Source organism: Doryrhamphus excisus, chromosome 14 (assembly GCF_030265055.1).
Source record: "Doryrhamphus excisus isolate RoL2022-K1 chromosome 14, RoL_Dexc_1.0, whole genome shotgun sequence".
NCBI classification, from domain to species: Eukaryota; Metazoa; Chordata; class Actinopteri; order Syngnathiformes; family Syngnathidae; genus Doryrhamphus; species Doryrhamphus excisus.
Window position 1 is genome coordinate 7600639 of NC_080479.1, and position 12942 is coordinate 7613580.

General features: G+C 43.7%; 1 protein-coding gene across 2 annotated transcripts in view; it reads right to left on the reverse strand.

The window, feature by feature from the left end:
- The window catches only part of atxn1a (ataxin 1a), a 66691-nt gene that overhangs the window by 17580 nt on the left and 36169 nt on the right, over positions 1-12942 (reverse strand). The window contains exon 4 of one of the 2 annotated variants that reach the window (XM_058046864.1): positions 2525-2644. The exons of the other annotated variant lie outside the window; for it this stretch is intronic. The gene's annotated coding sequence lies outside the window, so the exon portion shown is untranslated. The remainder of the gene's footprint in view (positions 1-2524; positions 2645-12942) is intronic. 2 annotated transcript variants of the gene reach the window in all.

Below are 12942 nucleotides of genomic sequence, written 5' to 3' on the forward strand. Positions count from 1 at the left end.
CAATTGTAATCTGATGCATGTTCAAATGAAATAAAACCATTACCATTACCATTACCATTACCATTAATGGTAATTCCACCTCTGAATTTTATTTTTTATTTTTATTTCTAGTTATTCATTAAGTATTCATAAGTATATTTATGAGGTACTACAGACACAACCTGGACATTATTGTAGTTTTTTTCCAAGCTTTCAGTTGGAGCAGATGACATGAGTGCCCAGTGAGGGACTGCACGTTGATGCTAAATCAGGGGTCTCAAACTCAATTTACTTGGGGGCCACTGGAGCTAGGGTCTGGGCGAGGCTGGGCCCCATCAGGTTTTTCAAAAAAAAAAAAAATGCATTTATTAAAAACAGAAAAATTAATAAACTTTGCTTTGGTTCCGATTTTCTACAATAAAAGCTCTGATAAAACATTCCACTGTTCTCAAATATCTTACTTTTTATTTTTCTACACAAAATAAGATGAAAAATAAATCAAGAATTTAGAATAAAGAAGAATAAAGAAAATCAATCAATCAGTAATAAATAAATATAATAATAATAATAAAAAAACGGCAAATAATAAAAACTTAAGAAACCACATATAGTTGGTGGGTAGACAAATGATTTTTTTCAGATTAAAATGAACAAAGCATTATTAGAGCCCTGTAGACATGACAAAACACGACTATAGTCACATTTATACTCTTTTTATTTACAACATATTGCGCAACTGCAGGGTCTTGAGACACATGCTAACTCGCAAACTAGAGAGCTAGCGACCTAAACGGTAGCCTTCAAGTTATTTCCTTTAAACTTAAATAGCCTAAAACTTACCACTTCCACACGGATAGGGAGGATAACTATTAACAGTTATTTAACCTTTAACATGAACATTAATCAAACGTAATAATTTTATCTGGGTACATGATACCATACAGCATCCATATCAAACTTGCGCGGGCCGCACTAACATTAAACTTTCATATCAAGGCGGGGGCCTCAAACTAGTGTCCTGCGGGCCACATTTGGCCCGTGGGCTGCGCGTTTGAGACCCCTGTGCTAAATCCTCAAAGCGACACAAACACGCTGGTGTGTTGCATGTGTGTGTGTGTGTGTGTGTGTGTGTGTGTGTGTGTGTGTGTGTAAGAGAGAGAACACACAGCATCATGAAGAGCTTGGGTTAAGACTTGCCAAGAGCACCTTTCCCATCCGCCAGGGAGCCAAGACATCCCCGGACAGCCAAGAATAGCAGCAACTCCCCTCCTCGCACTGACACACACCGCCGAGGATGTTGATAGTCAGCGTGCAACACGTCCTCCAACACAAACCAGCCTTCAAAGAGCAGCCATGCTTGTTGTTTTTTGCTGCTCTCATTCATTTACGAGGCCAGCCCAGGCGTATTTTATGATTGTGTTGCATTCCCCATCATCGTTACGACAACATAAACCTCGTACAGCAACACAACGGCCCGCGCCGCACGTACAACAACACACGGCGGGTAAATGAGGGCATCCATTGTGCGTGAGACTGATGGATGATGAGGAGAGCGCTGTGCCGTCTTACTGCAAAGCACAGTAGAGCAGAATAACAATATACAGTATATATAATAGCAATAAAACGGCACGCATGACACACGGGGAACCGCATCAGTGTGTCCCAAAAGTAGCTCTAACGCTGTCAACGTGATGACTAATGTCTTCAATTTGGAAATGCAGCACCTAAGCGTTGTTGACTTCCAGTGGTGGTTAGCTGGTTAGCCATGACCCCAAGCACACAAGATTCATTCATTCATTCATTTTCTACCGCTTTTCCTCACGAGGGTCGCGGGGGGTGCTGGAGCCTATCCCAGCTGTCTTCGGGCGAGAGGCGGGGTACACCCTGGACTGGTGGCCAGCCAATCCCAGGGCACATATAGACAAACAACCATTCACACTCACATTCATACCTACGGACAATTTGGAGTGGCCAATTAACCTAGCATGTTTTTGGAATGTGGGAGGAAACCGGAGTACCCGGAGAAAACCCACGCATGCACGGGGAGAACATGCAAACTCCACACAGAGATGCCCGAGGGTGGGATTGAACCCTGGTCTCCTAGCTGTGAGGTCTGCGCGCTAACCCCTAGACCACCGTGCCGCCCAGCACACAAGATAAAAGATTTTCCAAGATGGAAAATGAGAAATGTGGCTAACTTCTTTTTCCACTTGTATGAATGTTCCGCTTAAAACACCTTCTCCATCGGGTTTTCATTGGAACGGATTATTGCTATTTCATGACAAAAGCTTCTAGTTTTGACAGTTTACTGTGGTTGACCTCCTTTTTTTACAAAGCTAATAATGTTAATAGGCAAGTCAATAAATCACCATTAAGGTTTTATGGTGGCGAGTTTGACCCCGTAAGAAATGATTCCTGTTTTTATGGTTTTATGAGAAAGAAATGGCTGTCTGGACAAATCATGTGCCGCTGTAATTAATATGTCCCTGACACTTCTCATCCTGAAAAAGCCTTGTAGTGACTTTCACGGACTGCAAACGCTCACCTCATGCAACACAAGCTCCTCCAACAATGCCCCGCCTGGTCAGCAGGTGGTGCGGCCCATTGAGAGGCTTCCAAACCGGATCCCAGAACGCAGTGCGTTGACTCAGGCACTCGGCACTCCCTGGTGGAGGAAGACAAGATCAGTTGCGTGCTGCAGGCACGTCAAGAATGCAAGAGCGGGACGGCAGAAGCGACCGGGAAAGTGGCGAAATGCAGTCGTGTCGGCGGGCCGCGTGTTCCCAATTACCATCACGCACATCTGACATTCATTTGGGAGCCAAAGCGTGACAATGATTGGTGATTTCACACACCAGAGCTGCATCTGCAAACAATATTGGCGTGGAGCAAAATGTGTCTCGACAGGGAAAACAGATGGCGCTAAACGTTAAGTAAAAACACACTGAGGCTCTCATGGCGTGACAGTTTAATGGCTGCCAAAAATTGGATTGCGAATCATCAGAAGGCCCTTTTAAGCCCTTTAATGCTCGCTCTTGTCTGACATTGACACTGTTGTTGCCGCAGAGGCCCTATAAAGTGTCTCACCAGAGCATTTTTGCTTGTTCCTCCATTGAACGTGATCCAATACAAGACTTCCATTCAGAAAAAAATGGCCTCTTTAAGGATAATCATCCTCAGTTTTGAGCGACACGTTAACATTATGTTGGTTTTTGTGGTTGCAGTGTTGAGAAAGCCAAGCATGATCATCGTTGTAAAATGAGTCTTCAATGTATCACAGATCATGAAAGCCTCCATTTAAGCGAGGCAAAGGCGCCGAGAAAAAGCGCGAGGAAGGGCGTGGAAGTGGAGAGGAGGCGAGCGGCGGGACAGATGGAGCAAGGAGACAAGAAAGACAAAGCAGACCGAGCGACAGAGAGAGAAACAGATGGTGGCGGAGAAGAGGCAGATAGAAACGCGCTGGGAGGACAACACTGAGTCAGCCGGAGAGACGCAGCAGGGGAGGTGGGACGAATAAAAATGTGGAAAAAGAAAGCGAGAGGATGAGGGGGTTTAATTCCTCCTAGGAGATGATAGCATATGTCGCATGGTGTCTTTGCGGGGCAGAGGACAGGAGAGGTCACTAAACAACACCAGTTGTTTGACATGCTTGTTTGTGCTTGATGCTGCCTTCAGGAAGACTGGGAAGTTGGACACTTGCAAGCTTGTGTACACACGCTGGCGATAATAACGCTTTGACAACACACTTAGTATCAAGGTGGTCGGCCATGTTTTGGCACACTTTCGACTATGACTTCTGGCTTTGTAAGAGCCAACTGGGATACTTCCAACGTCCCAGTTTCCTCAAATGCATCATAAGAGGAAGAATTGTCAGTCCGTGCTGATGCTGCCTTCAGGACAACTGGGAAGCTGGACATTTCCAGGGGCTGCAGGTGGAATAAATTAAAACAATGTTGTAAAGCCAAGGAAATCCAGCTGGAATAAGTGCAGATTCTGGAAGATCTAGAAAGCCTTCTGTTATCGGGTTATCGTGTGTAGCTGCTCTATAGGAGTCCACAACTCCACAGCCTACAATGGGCCAAGAATCAGCATAATAGGTCGCCTTTAAAATGACCAAAATAGGGAAAAATACTGTAACTATATGACATGTTACTACAAATACTATATACTGTTACTACATGGTCACAACACGGGTATATAAGCATACAACCTTGTTGGAGGTGTTTTAATAGCGGTCTTTGTTGGCAGAACAGGTGCGTCCCATTATGTGCATTCTTAGCTGCCTCTTTTTTATCTGTTTTTATATCTTTGGAATGCACAGAAAAAAAAGTGTTTAGGACTGTAGATGATGGTCAAAGTTCACAAAAAAAGCAGCATAGAGCTCCTGTCATATAGAAGATCTTTGATGCCCGTGCTTTAATTTAGGACTTTATTGATGACTACATTAGCCAATTAGCTGAAGTCAGGATTTGAAAACATCCTCCTCCCCCCTGTTTCACCTTACAACCTGCTCTGAATGACTACATTTCCTGCCGTTTCCCCACCGACGCATGAAATGAATGCTTTGCAGGCTGACGTCGTGTCTGACAGCTGTTTGGTTGGCCTCGCCAGAAGAATGCAGGGAGTCTTTGTACGTGGACGTGTGTGTGTGTGTGTGTGTGTGTGTGTGTGTGTGTGTGTCGTCGTAACATACGGGAAATGCCTTCCTCCACCACAGCCCTACTTTCCTCCGCTCCAACATAACAGTCATTCCACAGGGGGGAGGAGGAAGAGTGGTGCCGTGTGTGTGTGTGTGTGTGTGTGTGTGTGTATTTTACCCATCATGGTATAGACGCCAGCAAGTCAAACCTTTGGAGACGCCTTGTCATTCGATAGCATGAGAAAGCATCTCGAAACTGTTGACTAAAGAGTGTGTGAGTAGTGTGTATGCATGTGTGTGTGTGTGTGTGTGTGTGTGTGTGCATAACATCAGATGCATCTGTGTCGCAATATGTGTGACCTTGTGTAACCTCTCGCTGTTGTGTGTCAGCAGTGTTCCAGTGTGTGTGTGTGGGCGGCTGTGAAGGATAAAGCATTGATTTGTGTGTGTGTGTGTGTGAGTGTGTGTGTGTGAGTGCATGAGAGGGGATGACATCATTACTACATCGGGTGCTGGCTGATGAGAGGTGGCGAGGGCTTCCTGCCACAAGCTCTTTTTTAGCTTGTGTGATGGCACAGACAGCTTTTCCAAGGTCAATTATCAAGCTGTTTCCAGCATCTCACAATCATTTGAAATGACAGTTTTATAAAAAATTAAAAAAAAATACTCACACTAAAATAGGTTGCCTTTAAAAGGAAAGAATATATACAGTAGCCTTCCCTCAACCTCAATAGAATGGAACCAGTAGAAAGTGTTCATTAAAGTGATTTGTGCTTGTCCAAATGCTAGCAGAACACATCCTGTTTGATGGAGGGAGATATCAGATGACAGGACTGTACCATAATTTACTCTTGGGGCGAAGTAAACAGTTGCAAAATAGAAAATAAACTCAAAGTTATCAAATTTCAGCACAGCCGTCCTTCATTTATCGCAGTCAATTGGTTCCAGACTCAACTGAGATAATTGAAATGAATCAATAAACTGAACAATTTCCTAGTTGGAGCATATAGGTAACATTTTTACCATTATTAGAGCCCTCAAGACATGCAATAACACCCCTATAGTCATCTTTCCACTCCTATTATTCTATGATTACACCACATTGTGCGACAGTAATGCGCAAGAAAGCGACTGAGCTAAGTCAAATTCCCGCTTGTCACCTCGCCTTCTGATTTCAATATAAGTAAGTCAATAAATAATAATGAAAAGTGTCATAATATCATCAGGCAATTACATGTTTACATGGTTTGACAGTTAAAGGGGGCTGGCTTTTACATCCTGGTTTTTACATGCTGCACAGAGATTGCTGGGAATGGATGGAGTGAGGTTCCCCTGGCTGTCAATGTTAGCATGTCCGTAACTTTGCAGAATCTGGTTACTTTTAGCGACCGGACTAATTCAAGAAGAATCACTCGGCTGGAGCTACCTCACTGAGTTCAAATATGAATGTCAAGAAGTTTAGCTTTGAGCTTCAGGTCCTAACTCAGCTGAGAAAATGTAGTTGAATAGTGTGTGTTTTGTGTGTGTGTGTGTGTGTGTGTGTGTGTGTGTGTGAGGGCAGAGGAGCGCCATAAGGAGAACCAGTTGGACAGGAACAACTTTCTTGAGCGCTGGTGCATGTGCATGTGCATGTGCAGTCGCACTCTTCTAAGTGTCTCATTACAACATCACATCCACACAAAGAACAAAGGTACACACGCACACACATGCGCACACACACACACACACACTTGCTCAATGTCCACAAGATGTGAAAACAAAATGTCTTTGTTACCACTAACCGGTCTGAACACTTGATATCCACACACAGATAACTATTAGTATAACCAATGAACCACAGCTCCCCCAATGCCTGCAGCACTCCTGCACTGCAGCCCCGTGACAGTCAGGGGCCACTAAACGGCCATCCCTTGGTTATCATGGTTACTAAATGAATTTCTATGACGTAGTATTCAAAATAAAACAGATTATAACTTTCTAAATGCAATCTTGAATGTTATTAGAGCTCTGTAGACATGAAATAACATCCCTATAGTCATATTTACGCTCCTATTATTCTCTGTTTATACCACATTTGTCAGGTACGGTTTTGGTAGTTTTGCGGTACAACCCCAGGATGCAGAGATGAGGACCCAATTGCAAATAAAAAATGTATTTATTGGTGCTATGCAGCAGAACAAGGCACCGGCATGACCAACTCAACAATGACAATGACCCGACAAAGAAGGGAGCGCGCACCTGAACTAAACAGAACAGAGCAACACAGGAAGTTAATACAAAATAAAGGCAACTAGGAACTCAGGAAAAAGGGAAAACTAAGAGTCACGGGGGGGTGAAGCCCAATCGTGACAACATTGGTCAACTGTAACCCACAGGCTACGGGATCACTGGAGGGACACGAGAGACGGCCATGGCTAACCATTAGCCAGCCAGCCCCCGATTTACTTGCTGTATTCCAATCTCAGTGCAGTGTGACGGGAATCTCAATAAATAAAAGTGCATCCTGTGTTCCTCTCCCAGGATGTACGCTAATACCGTAGACCAGGGGTCTCAAACTCAATTTACCTGGGGGCCACCGGAGCTAGGTTCTTGGTGAAGCCGGGCCGCATCAGGTTTTCAAAAAAAAAACCCAAACGCATTTATTAAAAACTGGAAAAAAAATAAAAAACTGAAAAAAAAAACTTTTTCAGTACTTTGGTTCCGGTTTTCCACACCAAAATATCTGATAAAACATTCCACTGTTCTCAAATATCTTAATTTTTATTTTTCTATACACAAAATAAGATAAAAAATAAATAAACAAATTAAGAATAAAGACAATAAATCAATCAATCAGTAATAAATAAGTAAAATAATAATAAAACAGCAAATAAGAAAAACGTAAGAAACCACAAACAGTTGGTAGAGAAATTATTTTTTTCAGATTCAAATGTACAGTATTAACAGTTATTTAACCTTTAACATGAACATTAATGACTTAATAATTTGACCCAATTAGCAAGTTAGCATCGTACTCAGTTCCATCTGGGAGCGGCGTCGTAACTTCAACAACATGTTTGATGAGATGCTTTATCTGATCTATTTTCCCTTTTATTCCAAATCATTTCCTGCATTTATTTGTACCCAGCGTCATAAGCCTTTAGCTTCATTGCTAATCCAAAGCAAAACAGGGCGGGGTAACAGGGTAGGGTAACAGTATGGGCGGGGCAAAATCATGTTAATTGTGTCCCGTGTGCACACAGCTTTGAGCTGTCATTTCAACATTAAACTTTGGTATCAAGGTGGGGGCCTCAAACTAGCGCCTCGCGAGCCGCATTTGGCCCGAGGGCCGCAAGTTTGAGACCCCTGCCGTAGACTCCGATGTGGGGGCTGAATCTGCATTTAAACCAAAAATGAATAAAAATAGAATCCCCCCCCCCCCCCTCGGGATTCAGAGTGTAATAAAGTAGCATCCTTTCATGAAACCACGTGGGTCAGCTGACCGGCTCGTTGCACGGCCTCGCTGGCTTTTGGTGCGGTGGTATTTGTGAGGCTCAAACTGGACCAGGAAGTTCACCTAGTGTGCTTATTGACAACATTTACACATTTACTCTACGCACGCACGCACACACACACACACACGGGGCCTGTTGCTCTATGCCTGTTATACAATACATATTGTATAACAACTGGCAGCGAGTGGGCGGCTCCCGCCATCTGGCGAGATGAAACCCCCGCCGCACCTCTACACACACTCCATGTGTGTGTGTGTGTGTGTGTGTGTGTGTGTGTACCCTGCAGCAGCTCCAAATAGTAACAGCGTCATGTACAGTCGTCAGGGTGGCTGAGTTCATGTAGGTGATGATGTATGGGGAAGGTTGCGGTGTGTGTGTACATATGTGTGTGTGTGTGTGTGTGTGTCGTATTGTTGCGAGTTCTTACTTCCTGCGACTTGATGTGACGACTTCATTATCGGCCTTAGCGGGAGACAAATCCACCCGGTTCCTCCCTCTGTGTGTGTGTGTGTGTGTGTGTTTGCCTCCGCGTTTCCACGGCAACACAAACAAACAAAACTGCAACTGGGAAAAGAGAGACTCCGATAGGTAAAAGAAGCAAAAGGATGAGAGAATCCACCTCGTCAAGCCGTCAGCTGTTGTTGCCATGGCGAGGAAAAAGCTATTTTAAGTGAACTTGAGTGACTTTTTCCTTTCACGAGGCGAAGACACCTTCAAGTGCAAATGGAAAAGCATTCCTGCAGTAATAATTAGATTGACAGTGCATACACACCTACAACTTACACATTATTGGTATTATTATCATTTTTATTAGTAGTACTAGCGTGCATTATGTCGCATTTGTCGCCAACATATGGATAGAGCGGTCATGCCAGTGCACACATACGTGATGAAAGTACTTTTCTGTACTTGCACTCCAGGAAATTCAATATTTGGGCTTTAAAACAAGCCGCGTTTGTGTGAAATGTGTACAAAATGTAGCATTCTCATGCTTACACTGTAAGATGTTTGCATTTCCAACCATCCGCATTGCATTGTCACTCACAGAGACACAATATTCATTCATTCATTTTCTACCGCTTTTCCTCACAAGGGTCGCAGAAGGTGCTGGAGCCTATCCCAGCTTTCTTCGGGCGAGAGGCGGAGTCCACCCTGGACTGGTGGCCAGCCAATCACAGGGCACATATAGACAAACAACCATTCACACTCACATTCATACCTATGGACAATTTGGAGTGGCCAATTAACCTAGCATGTTTTTGGAATGTGGGAGGAAACCGGAGTACCCGGAGAAAACTCACGCATGCACGGGGAGAACATGCAAACTCCACACAGAGATGGCCCAGGGTGGAATTGAACCCTGGTCTCCTAGCTGTGAGGTCTGCGTGCTAACCACTCGACACAATATTTCAACCTTAAATATTCCTTGCGGCGGCACGGCGGTCGAGTGCATGTTCTCCCCGTGCATGCGTGGGTTTTCTCCGGGTACTCCGGTTTCCTCCCACATTCCAAAAACATGCTAGGTTAATTGGCCACTCCAAATTGTCCATAGGTATGAATGTGAGTGTGAATGGTTGTTTGTCTATATGTGCCCTGTGATTGGCTGGCCACCAGTCCAGGGTGTACCCCGCCTCTCGCCCGAAGACAGCTGGGATAGGCTCCAGCACCCCCGCGACCCTCGTGAGGAAAAGCGGTAGAAAATGAATGAATGAATGAATATTCCTTGCTGTCATATTTCATTTTCATGTACATACTATATTAAATGAAAATGAAATATCACAGAGGTTAATATGCGTGTTTTCCTTCTATTTGTTGTCTTCTGCATGAAATTAGCATCTTTATCATGAAAGCGCAACTCGAGCAGGAAGATTGGCACTGTTTGTTCCTTTGTAATTCAACCTAACGACTTGTTTTTAGTCCCGAAAAGCCCAAACAGGAAATAGCTGCGACACAAACACACGCACACCCCCCTGGGGACTTGCACTGTACAAACATACAGGATGTATGGTACGCACCAAAATCTCAGGCATATCACATGTTGCAGCACTTCCAACTAGAAGTAAAGAACTCCTAATCTGGTTGACATAAACGGCCCGGTGATGGATGGCATCGATATTAAAGCAGAGGCGGCGTCAGGACTAAAGAACAGTGGGACGATACGTCAGATGGGCCGTTGATAAGCCAGCAGGAACATTTGCATGATCAATTATGTTTGCGGTGGAGGGCAGAGGGGGCGTCCGCTGTCAGAGATAAGCCCCGGGTGATAAACGACGGCGTCGTGAGGAGCTTTTATAGTATTTTCCAGTGTGCGTGGGTGGTTATACGGCGTGCTGCGTGCTAACGTGACCTTTGGCGAGGGTGTTTATTTGATGGTTGTAAATATAAGCGCCTACTTCGGGCGCTCCTCGGTGTCCAATGACCGCGGCGGGGAAGGGGATGGAATTAGCCGCGTTGCCACATCCACTCCGCAGCCGTCGCTACGGGGAATGATGTGGAAATGCACCCGCCGACCCGCCACGGGGGGACGAGCGCACTACAGTGAATAATGAGTGTCTCCATTCACAGGGGACCTGGCAGTAGTGGGACATGTTGGCCTCGTACGTCCCAGCGTCAGCGGGATGAATCAGCCGTCTTCAGTCACAGAATGAAGGGAAAAGAGAGCGTTTTAATAATTCAGCATCTCCTGCTTCTTCCTAACTGGACTCTCAGCACAGCACACAATGGAGAGACACGCAAAGGAGGACATCAACGGGATACGTTCACATTAGAGGAAGAGATGCTAGGATTTTATGATGTTTTTTAAATGTTATTTATATGGAAGCCCGTTTCCTTCACTGAAAAAAATTATTATCCCAATGGTAAGTAGAAATAATGAGATGAAAAGCCAAAATTATGAGACAGAAAAAGGAAATTATGAGATAAAAAGTCAAAATTATGAGGTAGAAATTCTAAATAATGAGATGAAAAGTCAAAATTATGAGATAGAAAAATGAAATTATGAGATAAAAAGTCAAAATTATGAAATAGAAAGTCTAAATGAGATGAAAAGTCAAAATTATGAGATAGAAAAATGAAATTATGAGATAAAAAGTCAAAATTATGAGATAGAAAGTCTAAATGAGATGAAAAGTCAAAATTATGAGATGGAAAAAGGAAATTATGAGATAAAAAGTCAAAATTATGAGGTAGAAATTCTAAATAATGAGATGAAAAGTCATAATTATGAAATAGAAAGAGAACATTTTGAGATAAAAAGTCAAAATTATGAGATAGAAAGTCTAAATGAGATGAAAAGTCAAAATTATGAGATAGAAAAATGAAATTATAAGATAAAAAGTAAAGATTATGAGATAGAAAGTCAAAATAATGAGATGACAAGTCAAAATTTTGAGATCGAAAAATGAAATTATGAGATAAAAAGGAATAAGGAATTTGAATTTGTTTTTCACGCCCATATATTTTTTATGGGCGCTTTAGTAATAACTAGTTGAAAAAAAAAATAGTTTGGAGGTATGATCTAGAAAACACAATGGGGCCCCTAGTTTGTACCCCTTTCAAATTTTGTGACACTAACTACATAAAAGTCATTTTTGCACGAGTTTTCCTAAAGTTTGGGTCAGGCGTTCCAAAGGTGTGCCAACAGGAGAACTTTGGTCCAAACAGAGTCTTCTCTGCAAACACGTCCACATGGCTTCCTGAAGCTTCTGTGAAGACCATTTTGGAAAATAATTCCGTGGCTTGGTTCAGCAGGAGTGCCTTGCTTTTATGATCAACCGGGTAAACGGTCGCCAGTTGGGTTGAGTGAGTTGTCAGAGAAAAGTTGGAGGGCTCGGCGTGTGGCTCATGTCAAATGTTTGGTGCCCTGAACTCCACTATAGAAACGGGTGTTTTCTACACTTTCATTTGACGATCAATTGGGAAATGCGCCCACTGCGGAAACCTTTTCAATACATGACCTTGACTTTGGCTGTGGTGACTTTTGCATCATCATTTTCATTTTCAGATCATTTTGGCTTGCATGCCGAAAAAGTGATATGCACGTACAATGTATATTTACATTCATATTTATAAATATACTAAATACTGTATATACGGATATTCCCGAGTAGGAGGGGTTTCATTGAGACAAACGGGGGGGCGGCATCATCATTTATACCAAAGTATAATAAGGACACATACTGCATGACATTTGTCCACTCAAACGTTCTAATTATCTCATTAGCTTCCGGACTGTAGGTAGCACTCATCCTCGGCCATCGTCTCACTCTCTCTCACCGCGCTTTTACGTTTCACATGTCGAGGGGCGAGCGAGGGCATCCCCAGGGCCGCACTAATGTACAGAACAGAATGTACAGAGTGCATTGAAGGAGCTGCTGAGAGGGGTTGAAGCGGGCTGCATCCATTACACTAATCATGTTACCTCACTTGAAAAGGTGCCACTTATGGCGGGGAGAAGAATGGGAAAGGAGCACGGATGCTAATACATCCCGTGGAAGAATCAACCCTGTGGTGCATATGCGTACATCCACATGGCTAAAGTGCGGCCCTAATAGCAATTAGCAACAGTGGGACTTCTGGCCACTTGTTTACGATGAAACAGTCCGTAAGTCCTCCTCCCCGTGCAAACACGGGACTGGCTAATGTCCTGTACGAGTAATGCAATCAGATGGCTCGACCCAATTAGCACAGCGCCGGCCCGGCCAGCTATGATGTCAGCCGCCATTAGTCACACGGCGTAATGCGGTAAAAATCTGAGGAGAGCAAAGTGTCAGGGAGTTTTGCACACGTTGGAGGTAAAGCAACGTGGAAATGAGTGGGAAATCGTGGAAA